Consider the following 13,419-nt stretch of genomic DNA (forward strand, 5'->3'; position numbering starts at 1 on the left):
AATTAATGTTCAAGGGCTGCCATTTGTAGACTGGCTGCTGATTAGCTATTGTATCTGTCCTAGTATTGCAGTTCTAGTATTGTTGCACTATCTTTCGGGAAACAAAGGTACAATGTTTGAATGTTTGTTAATATGTTGATTCAATGGTGCTCTGCAATATGAAGGACAATGTTTGCATGTTGTTTGAACACTCCAGCTGTGAAGGATGGCCTCCTTCCACCTTCCCACAAGCCTGTGGTGGAATGCCTAAGTGAAAAGTTGTGACCTATAAAAAGGAGAATCTGTTGGGTTCAGAGAAACTCGACATTACAGAAGTCATGGCATCATGGCGCCAACTGAAGAAATACAGAGCTGCCTCATTGACCATCACGGAATCCTCAAAGATGTTTAGAGAATCCAGGTCGGGAGAATAAAGTCACCTGGCCTCATACAGCAATAGACTGTCAGCTTCCTAAGCTTGTCCTTACCTCCTCATTGTGGGGGCCCACCAAAAGTTAGGAGCCACTTGTGGGTGTACTCGGCCCTGGAAACAGCTCTAATCAAGGCGAGTCAGTGGAAGAGTGAGACTATTTTGCACCATCTTGGGTATTTGCTGGGGCTATTGTGTGTTGGTGGTTCAATAAATTATTACCAGACTGTTTTTCCCTCACCCTGTGCTGTCTGAGTAGTGTTATTCCCACAGGGAGAGAAAGCAGGCGTTCAGTGGTATGCAGGGGTGGATTAAGGGTAGTAAGGGCCCCGGGATGTTCAGACTCTGTGGGCCCCCCAATCATGTGACGGGGTCAGGAAGTCACTAGTTTTCATGATGCATACAGTGCATCAAGGGGCGGGAAGGGGTTAAATACTGAGGTAAAAAACTCTGCAAATACGCAACGTGTGCACGAGGCCTCACAAATACTGAGGTAAAAAACACCAAATGCTCAGCATGTGCACGAGGCCTTGTAAATACTGAATTAAAACCTCACCAAATACTCAGCATGTGCACAAGGCCTTATAAATACTGAAGTAAAAACTCACCAAATACTCAGCATGTGCACGAGGCCTTATAAATACTGAGGTAAAAACTCACCAAATACTCAGCGTGTGCACGAGGCCTTACAAATACTGGAGGGCTTCCACCCAACATCTAGTCCTGACTCACCTGTACCTAACATCGAAACCAGCTAATAGTCTGCAATCACCTGCTGACCTGGACCCATGACCTGTCAGACAAGTTACTTCACATGAGTCACACAGAGGCTTCTGCTTCATGAACTTCCCCAGATAGAAGAAGCAGCCTCCAATGTGCAGCCTGTGGCCGGATACACAGGAAGAGATGCTCCTCATCACAGGCTGTGCCCAACATGGCAGCAGAGAGGTTAACGCCACAGACAGGTTGCCGTTTCCTCACACACTGGACACGACGCTGCATCTGGCTACAAACAAGCGCACAATGCGCAATGTTAGTCATGTCCCAGATGTTCAGCATGTGGAGGACCAAGGGAGGACAAAAAAGACCCCAGGATTGGAACAGGAGCATGGGAATGTGGATGGCGTTCCGAGGGGCAGGGTTTATATAGGGATCGGAGTAAGTATATATATATATATATACATATATATATACAGACACATATTTCTACATGCGGGCAGCGTACACATGCGCAATCCTCAGGTTGTATAACTTTCAACTGGTCAAAACATTTCTCTCAGTAGGCCAAGAAAGAAATGTGGCAGGAATAAAGTACACCTCATAGTAACTTATGTGTGAGGCAGAGGCGACAAGACCCGCCATCTCGTGCCCACCTTACTAGAGGTGCCCACTGCCCACATATAGCAAAGTTGATGGAAACAGATGACAGCCACTATGATGATTGGTTACCGGCTGCCCAACCACACCCATTTCACAACTAGTCACACCCATGTCCATGCCCCAACCACACCCATTTAGCACTGCTGATCACACTGACTGGTACTGAGGGCACAGTGGCTGGCATTATGGGCACAGTGGCTGGTACTGTGGGCACATTGACTGGTACTGAGGAAAAGAAAGAAACAACAGAGAGAGAGAAAAAAGAAAAAGAGAGAGAAAAAAAGGAGAGAGAAAGAAAGAAGAAACAGAGAGAGAAAGGAAAAAAGAACAGAGAGCAAGAAAGAGGGGACAGAAAAAAAGAGCAGAGAGAGAAAAAAAGAAAGAGAAGAAAGAAAGAACAGAGAGAGAGAGAGAAAGAAAGAGGGGAAAGAAAGAGCAGAGAGAGAAAGAAAGAAAGGGAAAGAAAGAACAAAGAGAGAAAAAGAAAGAAAGAAAGGGGAAAGAAAGAAAGAACAGCGAGGGAGAGAGAAAGAAAGAGGGGAAAGAAGGAACAAAGAGAGAAAGAAAGAGAAAGAAAGAGGTGAAAGAAAGAACATAGAGAGAAAAAAATAAAGAAATGTGAAAGAAAGAACAGAAAGGGAGAGAGAAACAAAGAGGGGAAAGAAAGAACAGAAAGTGAAAGAAAGAAACAAAGAAACAAAGAAAGACAAGGAAAGAAAGATGCTATAAAGATACTATACCAGCCCGGCTCACATTGTAGTGCCCACCTGAGCCTCCTGGTGCAGGACATATTATAATCCGCTCACATGGCTGACATCCCCGAGTACAAGGCGATCCCGCTGTCCGCGCTGTCGGAGGAGGATATGGTGATAATCTGAAGCAATCCCTAAAGTGCCTCCATGGTTCCATAACAATCTCCTCTGGTCAGTTTCCAGCACGTCACTTCCGATGGAATGTCACGTGCGAGTTTTCTAGTGCTTCTCGGGGCTCCCGCGTATACTCCTATGTCCGCGGGAAAAGTAAGCTCCCAGTCGGGGCAGTGGGACAGACACTCAAAATCTTGGACGGTTGGGAGGTATGAATGCTCCCCATCATACACCTTGTACACGCATGGCTCCGCACACCTCATTCACACACTGTTCCGTTTTGTATGCGTCGTACACACGGCTTCGCTCTGTACACTTCGCACACACACGGCTCCACTCAGTACACACATGGCTACAATCCGTAAACCTCGTACACATGCGGCCCTGCTCCGTACACCTTATACACACATGGCCACGCTCTGTACACCTTGTACACACATGGCTCTGCTTTGTAAACCTTGTACACATGCGACTTTGCTCCATACACCTCGTACACACGCGGCTCCGCTCCGTAAACGCATGGCTCAGCTTTGTACACTTTGTACACACAGTGCTCTGTTCCATACACCTCTTACATATGCAGCTCCGCTCCGTACACACCCACGGCTTCGCTCCGTACCCCTCATACACACACGCGGCTCCGCTCTGTACAAACATGGCTCCGCTTCGTATACCTCGTACACATGCGGCTCCGCTCCATACACCTCGTATACACGCGGCTCCACTCCTTACACCTCATACACACACGCGGCTCCGCTCCGTACACCTCGCACACGTGCAGCACCGCTCCGTACACCTCGCACACGTGCAGCTCAGCTCTGTACACACAGGGCTCCATTCCATACACCTCGTACACACACGCGGCTTTGCTCCGTACACACATGCAGCTCCACTCCGTATACCTCATACACACACGCGGCTCCGCACACCTCGCACACGCACAGCTCAGCTCTGTACACACAGGGCTCCGCTCCGTACAACTCGTAAACCTCGCACGTGCGGCTCCGCTCCGTACACCTCTTGCGTGCACGGCTCCGCTCCATACACAGTGCGCTGCTCCGCTCCGTACACCTCGTACACACACGGCTCCGCTCCACACACCTCATACACACATGGTTCCGCTCCGTACACCTCTCACATTCACAGCTCCGCTCTGTACACCTCACACATTCACGGCTCCGCTCAGTACACTTCGCACATTCGCAGCACCGCTCCGTACACCTCGTACACACACGGCTCGACTCCATAAACCTCGCACATTCGCAGCTCTGCTCCATACACCTCGCACACACACGCAGCTACATCCATCCTGTGAACCCCTCTTGACCCCACACATACTTCCCTCATCCAGCACCATTACAACGAGTACAGCAGAGTCCCGCATACAATACATTGAAGGCTGTGTGCACAGGACCTGTGATGAGGTCACAGGAGGGGAGGAGTCAGGGGTCACATGATCAGGGGCCTCCGAGTGAAACCCCTGATCATGTAACCCCTGACTCCTCCCCTCCTGTGACCTCATCACAGGTCCTGTGCACACAGAGCAGGGATTTATCAGTGAGGGGCTGGCGCTGCGGTGGCCGGTGGGTCTGAGAGGGGGAGGAAAGGGTCAGTACATGGGGGGGCATGGCGCTATGGTGGCGGATTATAATGGGGCAATTTTCCCTGGGCTCCTGGGCCCCCTCACACCACTGGGCCCTGGGCTACCACCCAGATTGACCTCATTATAATCCGCCACTGGTGGTATGGACCCTGGTCCATGCAGTCTTTCTAAAGACAGCCGGGCCAGCGGACAAGAGCACCCACTAACCCTGTATCTCCACAGGAATACTTACTCAATACAAAGAAGACAAAGATATTGACTACTGCCAAGTACGACCAGGGCACATTTGAGATGAACGGTGACGAGCTGGAAGTTGTGAAGGACCTCAACCTACTCGGATCAATGATCACTCAAGTCTCAGTGATGAAACTGAAAGTCAATAGAATAGCTATGTTCAAACCAACAATGAAGTCACTGGACAAAGTCTTCAAACCGGGGAACAATTTATTGGCAACGAAGACGCGGCTAGTACATAGTCTGGTCTTTAATCAATGCCTTCGAAATGTGGTGTTGGAGGAGGATGTTATTAATACCATTTATAGCAAGATGAACAAACAAATCAATTTTGGAACAAATTAAGCCAGACATATCACTAAAGCAAGGATTACTAAGCAGCAACTTGCCTACTTTTGACATGTCATACGAAGAGAGCAATCACTGGAGAAGGACATAATGATCAGAAGAATAGGACAATGAGAAGAGGAAGACCAGCAACCCAATGATACAATCAATATAACAGTGGAGAAGACCCTGGTGGATCTATCTAGACTTGCATAAGATCAATCTTCCTACAGAGTGTTGATTCATCAAGTCGCCATGGCTTGAGATCGAGCTGAAAGCCATTGCATATGGATCACTTTCAATTTCTATCAAGTTTATTTTACTTAAGCACCTTATTCATAGCCACCTAGCACAGTACTGTTGTATTATATCTTCCATGCTGCTTCTTCTGTCGGTGTGCTACAGCTAAAGAGCAGAAATCCTTTTTTCATATGCGCTATGTAGGAGACATCATAGCAATTACTCTTTACACGCCAGCTCAGAGACATCTGAAAATTAGAGATACAAACTGTAAAGTGGCCAGAAATGGTGTTATTCCTAGATTACACCAAAAAAGTAGAGAAAAAACATGGACTCATAATGGTATGCACAGCCATACAATAATAAAATACAAAAACCTTTATTACACCTTAGAAAAAAACCATAAAACATTTAAAATACTAGACATTTGAACCAATGACCAACACCCCCAATTTAGGGTCAAAATGGCCCATGAAAATATGTAGTGATAAGCTGGTTAGTAGGGAGGCATATGTGATAAATAATTTCCATGACGAAGCTGTGGTCAGCAGCCATACTAATGGGGCCTTTTCCTCACCCTCCATTCTTTGATTGGGTCCCAGTACCCACCTGGCTTCATTTTAAGCCTCCCTCAAGCTGGTAATATGGCAATTCTGGCTCATATCTTAGTGGCTAACTAGCTCTTATACCTCTCTCTTTATATGACCTAGTGATCTGTTGTCAGGTTGTATAACTTATCCTTCTGTTGGGGCCATGAGATTTTTCAGGCTCCCTTCTTATTGGGGTCTATCACATATGGAAATGGATAAAAGATTAGAGGTGGTTATTTAGGGTTGCTGTGGGATGTGCACATGTATACATATACATATATAGTCCTTGATATTTGCAGTGCATTGCAGTTGTTTTTCTGCACTGATATGTACATATATAGTTATTGTTCTCACATATATGTCCCCATATACAGTACTAATTACCTTGTTGGTGTTATGATGTTATGATATGATACGTATACACATTGGTATGTGATTTTCTATATGTATGGTATTATTATATGGACTGTATATTAATTATTTATCACATGTGCCTCCCTACTAACCAGTTTATAGCTGCATATTTTCATGGGCTATTTTGACCTTAAATTGGGGGTGTGGGTCATTGGTTCAATGTCTAGTATTTTAAATGTTTTTATGTTTTTTGTCTAAGGTGTAATAAAGGTTTTTGTATTTTATTATTGTGTGGATGTGCATACCATTATGAGTCCAATCTTTTTCTCTCCTTTGGTTGGTCTACTTGCTATATGGACTAGGTGTTGCACCCCAATCTTTATATGTTAGAAAATACTGGCAGTAGTGTACCCTCTACCCATATTTCAATTCCTAGATTACACACATGACAGCTTATTCTGAATAGTTGCAGAACATCAGTTTGTAAGGCGCACGGGTTTGTACGGCAGAGTCGTTTATCATCTTCAGAGTCACCGGGTAAGTCTCTCTTCAGTTGAGTGTAAGCTCTTAAAGTCAGAGGGATCCTCTCTCTTCTGTGTAGTGTAAAGGCCCCTTTACATTTAGCGATGCACCAGCGATCCGACCAGCGATCCGACCCGGTCAGGATCGCTGGTGCATCGCTAAATGATCGCTAGTGAGCTGTCACACAGGCAGATCTCACAGCGATGCAGCAGCGACGCAGCACACGATACTCACCTTTCACACACAGCAATCCTGATGTCCTCCCGCCCGCCTCCACGCGTCGCTCGTCGTCACAGCAGGAAGCCCAGCAGGAAGCTGACGACGAGAAATGGAGCCGGACATTCTCGCGCGATCAGCGATGGAAAGCGGGGGAGCCGGTCATTGGTAAGTATCACACATAGCGATATTGCTAGCGATATCGCTATAACGTCACAAAATCCTTAGTCTCACTTTATGGTAAAAGCTGTGTGGGAAATTCCCACACAGCTTTTACTATAAAGTGAGACTAGGGACTTTTTTTTTTTTTAAGTGGCGGAGGAATACAGTGCGGAAGGATACCTACCTTCCGTCATTGGATTCCTGCAGCCCGTAGAGAGCGGCAGCATCAGCTGATGCTGCAGTTCTCTACCCAAGATCGTCGTGGGACACACTCGTGGACTGCTTCGGATCATGGGTGAGTATTTTTGTGGTTTGTTATGTTAATATTTATTCCGTAGACGACAATGGCTTCGGGGAACAATGTGACAAGTATTGGTAAGTATGTTACTCTATGTTATATGTCCTGTATGTCTATGTATGTATTGCATGTAGTATGTAGTATGTATGTAGCATGTATGTAGTATGTATGTAGTATATATGTGGTATGTATGTAGCATGTAGTATGTATGTAGCATGCATGTAGTATGTATGTAGTATGTATGTAGCATGTAGCATGTATGTAGCATGCATGTAGTATATATGTAGTATGTATGTAGTATGTATGTAGCATGTAGTATGTATGTAGCATGCATGTAGTTTATATGTGGTATGTATGTACCATGTAGTATGTATGTAGCATGCATGTAGTATGTATGTAGTATGTATGTAGCATGTATGTAGTATGTATGTAGTATATATGTGGTATGTATGTAGCATGTAGTATGTATGTAGCATGCATGTAGTATGTATGTAGTATGTATGTAGCATGTAGTATGTATGTAGCATGCATGTAGTTTATATGTGGTATGTATGTACCATGTAGTATGTATGTAGCATGCATGTAGTATGTATGTAGTATGTATGTAGCATGTAGTATGTATGTAGCATGCATGTAGCATGTAGTATGTATGTAGCATGCATGTAGTATATATGTAGTATGTATGTAGCATGTAGTATGTATGTAGCATGCATGCAGTATGTATGTAGCATGCATGTAGTATGTATGTAGTATGTATGTATGTAGTATGTATGTAGCATGCAGCATGCATGTAGTATATATGTAGTATGTATGTAGTATGTATGTAGCATGTATGTAGCATGCATGTAGTATATATGTACTATGTATGTAGCATGTAGTATGTATGTAGCATGCATGTAGTATGTATGTATGTAGTATTTTTTTTTTTTTTTTACATTTAACACATTAGCCGGATGATGGGACTACTACTGTCCCATCATTGGCTAATGTGTCAATCACTGTCATGGTAGCAGGCATCGCCCGATGGGACTTGTAGTCCCATCGGACGATGCCTGCACAGACCCCCGGACATCAGCACAGCCCCCCGGCAGGCCGGCACAGGTCCCCGGCAGGCCGGTACAGACCCCCACAGGGTGCACAGACCCCGGGCAGTCCGCACAGCCCACCGGCAGGCCGGCACAGACCCCCGGCAGGCCGGCAGAGACCCCCGGAAGGCCCGTACAGACCCCCGAGAGGCTGTACAAGGGCAGGAAAGGGTTTTTCCAATTCCGATACCGGAAGTCTCATAGACTTGAATGGGACTTCCGGTATCGGCATCGGCGATACCAATACTTTTTTTAAAGATCGGCCGATCCATTCCGATCCGATATTTTGAAGTATCGGACGGTATCGCTCAACTCTACTTCTGACTGGTCACTGATCTCTCAATGACTTGACCTCTAGTTTGCATAATGAATACCTGTACATACAGAAAAAAAAACCCTTCTGCAGGCAAGTGACAGCCATGGCACCTGCGCTGCATCTGCATCGCATGTTTAGTGTCCTAGTAAAAACTGTTCTTGATCTTGTTGAACAAGTACAAAAAAATAAAAAATTAATTTGAAAATAGCACCTGTGCAGTAGCAGCTATCGGTGTGTATAGAGATCCAATAGCTGCTATTGCGCAGGCGGAGCCATCTGGCTGGAGAATAAAAAAAAATTTCCTCCTTCAAGATGGCGCCATCTGCACAGTAGCAGCTCTTGGAGATTATTAACTCAAAACTGAAAATAAGGATTAAACAACAACCACAAGAGGGATTTCATCACCCAGGTATCATTTTAATCAGTATAACAGCGCCAACCTGACACTGTCTGTAGGTTACTGTGCACAATCCTGATGACAGGTTACCTTTAACTGCTTTAACAAGTTTTGACTTTCCCAAGCTTTAATCCAAGAATACCTCATAACGGTAGCACCTCTAATTTAAATCTAAGCACAGAATCATGAGTTAAAATCGTGGTTGCCTCTACCTTGTGCCAGTCATGACACTGGTTACCTATCCACTCCAGAATCCAGTACAAATTTATTACCCTCACCCACAATACATTCCATGGCTCAACACCACCCTACATCTCCTCCCTCGTCTCAGTCTACCACCCTACCCGTGCCCTCCATTCTGCTAATGACCTGAGGTTAACATCCTCAATAATCAGAACCTCTCACTCCCGTCTCCAAGACGTTTCATGTGCTGCGCCAATTCTTTGGAATGCACTACCCAAGTTAATACAATTAATCCCCAATCCCCACAGTTTTAAGCATGCCCTAAAAACGCATTTGTTCATACTGGCCTATCGCCTCAACGCGTTAATCTAACTATCCCTGTGTGACCCATTCAAATTTTTTTTACCATAACCAGGTTCCTCACATCATGTTCTCACATGCTTTATGCATTTAATAGCCCTCTGTGTCTGTACTCTTACATACTTAAGCCAATAACCGGTTCATACAGCATTGCAGGAACACCCAATTCTTACACTATGTCTGTTCCAAACAACGAAAGCAATTGTTATCATCCACCTTTCATGTCTCCCCTTTTTCCTCATAGATTGTAAGCTTGTGAGCAGGGTCCTCATTCCTCTTGGTATCTGTTTTGATCTGTGTTTGTTATGCTGTAATGTCTATTGTCTGTACAAGTCCCCTCTATAATGTAAAGTGCTGCAGAATATGTTGGCGCTATAGAAATAAAATTATTTTTATGATTATTATTATTATGGTTGTCCAAAGTCAGGGCAATCTGACAACAGGGATAACAAAGCCTTAGGGTATAAACTAACGATACGGAACTGGCAGCGCTTTGGACGCAGAGCATGTTCGCTGCGTCCAAAGTGCTGCTGTCTATTGAGCACAGGTGAATCCGCATGTGTCTGTGTCCAATAGATTGTATAGGTGAAATTTATCATGTGGAGGCTTGCATCTCTGCAAGAGAAACTGAAATGCTGCAGTCTGGAAAGACACACCGCATGTCCGTCTCCGCGGGTGAGCTGCAGACGTCTCTGGACGCAGAGTGGGCATGAGATTTCTTCAAATCCCATCCACTATGCTGTAACATCTGGACGCTGCACAAGTACACAGTGTCCAACCTGCAATGTTTACTGATTGTGTGCACCTACCCTGAGCATCAGAGGAGGAGCCAGAAAAACGTGTATATAAGTAAAAAATACTTGGCACTCAAAATGTATCGTGTTGAAAAAAAGGTTCCAATCTATTTTGCATACAGTGATTAATTAAACGTTTTCAGTCTGGGTATATAGATCTTCATCAGAAACTGTATGCTGCTTGTTCGGGGAACTATACGTACTAGCACAGGGAAAGTTACCAGTGCCATAGGTCTGATAAACATACTGGGTAAGTGTAGTCCAATGTGGCTGTAAGGGTTAATAGGATAACCCGTTATATATTCTGATTTCTGCTTGATGAATAAATTATGTGTCCTGGCGCAGGGAATATAGCGAGCTGTGTCTCCGGTGAGAGCGCTTCTTACAGGCAAAAAAGACTGTGCAGGTAAGGTATGTGTGCAGGGTGGAATCTACTGGTGAAGGATCCAGGATGTAAAAAAATATCATGGTGCAAAGAAACTGGATACAGAAGAATAATAAATCAGGGGGCTTGAGGCAGAGCCCCGCAAGCAAAAAGTAGTCTCCTGGAGGATCAAGGTAAAGTAAGAACTGATAAAATTCTAAGTGTAGTTAAAGTTGAAAGAGGGCCTTTATGGGCATCAGTGTTTATAGATTCTGGATACTGTTTGGTACTTAATACTTTAGACCTGGCTCCACTTTCAGAACTGCAGCCTAAACAATAATATTCAGGGTCGCATGACCACACACTAGCATCATAATATAGTCCCTTTGGTGTGATTCTGAAAATTGCCAATGAGGTGACTGGTATGCGGACATCTGAATGCTCCTTGCTATTCGCAACGGCAGAGGAATGCTGACAGAGCAATTGCTTTAGATAAGAAAAAAATCATTCTGCGCAGAGGGTCCTCTATATTAAAGGGAATCTGTCACTAGCTTTTTGCCCTCTTATCTGACAGCAGCATAATGTAGTGACAAAGACCCTGATTCCAGTGATGTGTCACTTACTGGACTGCTTACTGTAGTTTTGATAAAATCACAGTTTTATTAGCAGAAGAGTATTAGTCATAGGATCCTATGATTAAGAGTGTGATCTTTGCGCCAGAAACGAGTCAGGTTTTTTTTACTATGTTTTAGTATGAACAAATAAAATATTCACAGATTTGACCAGAATGTGTGTGCTGGTTAAAATCCTTAGTTTCTCCTATTGTGACTGTGTTAATCAGCTAGATTAGTACCCTCTTGATTGACCAATAAGTCTGGACTAACTTTCAACTGACATGTCTGCAGCTCCCAGTCCTCTCTCAATACTTGATCTTGATGTTACCGCCTTTGAGTTGAAAACAGCATCAAAGCATCCCTTCATGGTACACTCACATGCAGTTTTTGAAGGAACTAGGCAGGGAAGTTTTAACTAGTTATACCTTCCGTCTCTTTATGTAATCCCAGGCAGACTTGAAAATGTTGAGCTCAGGACTCTGAGGGGCACTTATAGACAGCTGGCTGTCAGACAGTCTCAGGGCATGCTTGCAGACCCTGCTATCAGTGCTGTTATTGGTGACTATAATTGCTATAAAATGTAAAAAATTATGGCCCTTAGGGAAATATTTGCCCCCTAATGAAGCGATGGCGAAACGCACGTCGGCCCAAACATCTGAGGAGAAACGATTTGTTTATTGCAATCTTACTATGTTTACTGCTTCTTACCTTTAGTCTCCGGGTGGTCTCTTATGTGGCTGCATCAAGACGGACTAACTCATTATATGCTTAAGAAGGAGACCAATTTTTGCCATAGTATTCAGCATATTATATGTACCACTCCTTTTGAAATTTGTAGTCATTTTCTGCATACTTATAATTACACTTTGTTGTATATCTGAGTATATTGTTACTAGCTATGAACCCGTTCTACGCCCGGGTGGCGAGCATTTTTATTGGTATATGGTCTCCTACCCTGGTATTTACTGCCCCCTCCTATCCTGGTGTGCATGGCACCCCTCATTCCTATCCTGGTATGCATGGTACCCTCACCCCCTCCAATCCTGGTAAGCATGGCACCCTATTCCTCATCCTGGTATGCATGCACCCCCTCAACCCCCAATCCTGGTATGCATGGTCCCCTCACCCCACTATCCTGGTATGCATGGTCCCCTCACCCCCCTATCCTGGTATGCATGGTCCTCTCACCCCCCTATCCTGGTATGCATGGTCCTCTCACCCCCCTATCCTGGTATGCATGGTCCTCTCACCCCGCTATCCTTGTATGCATGGTCCTCTCACCCCCCCCTATCCTGGTATGCATGGTCTTCTAACCCCCCAATCCTGGTATGCATGGTACCCTCACCCCCTAATCCTAGTATGCATGGTCCCCTCACCCCCCAATCCTGGTATACATGGTCCCCTCACCCCCTTTTGTGGTATGCATGGTCCCCTCACCCCCCTTTCGTGGTATACATGGTCCGCTCACCCCCCTTTCGTGGTATGCATGGTCCTTTCACCCTCCATTCATGGTATGCATGGTCCCCTCACTCCCTTTTCATGGTATGCATGGTCCCCTCACCCCCCTTTCGTAGCATGCATGGTCCCGTCACTCCCCTTTCGTGGTATGCATGGTCCCCTCACCCTCCTTTCGTAGTATGCATGGTCCCCTCACCCTCCTTTCGTGGTATGCAAATGTCATGGTATGCCTAAGTTACTTTAGGCAAAAACCCCGGGACCCCTGCGATGTCCCTCAGACTAGGGGAACCCTGTCTGTCCCTCTACCCAGGGTTTACACTGAAGGTGTGCCTGCCTGAGCCTCCACCCTGTCCCTGTCTCCTGTCCAGCCCTAAGCTGAACCCACCACCCTCCACCCAGTGAGGGGACCAGACACCAGACCCCACAAATACGTATGGACAGGGGTAAAAGAAACACCACACAGTTAATACACAAGGGAATACAATAATGTGCAAGGGCAACCAAATATATATATAACAGATTGGAGAAAGAACCACTGAGGGATATACTGCACCAGATATCAGACGCTCCAACACCACCACTGCTGACCGGTATTGCTAGCACTAGGCAAAAGCTATAGTCGGCGACGCCCATAGTCAGGACGAACT

The sequence above is a fragment of the Dendrobates tinctorius genome, unplaced genomic scaffold (genome assembly GCF_039654945.1).
Source record: "Dendrobates tinctorius isolate UK_male_01 unplaced genomic scaffold, ASM3965494v1 ptg000250l, whole genome shotgun sequence".
NCBI classification, from domain to species: domain Eukaryota; kingdom Metazoa; phylum Chordata; class Amphibia; order Anura; family Dendrobatidae; genus Dendrobates; species Dendrobates tinctorius.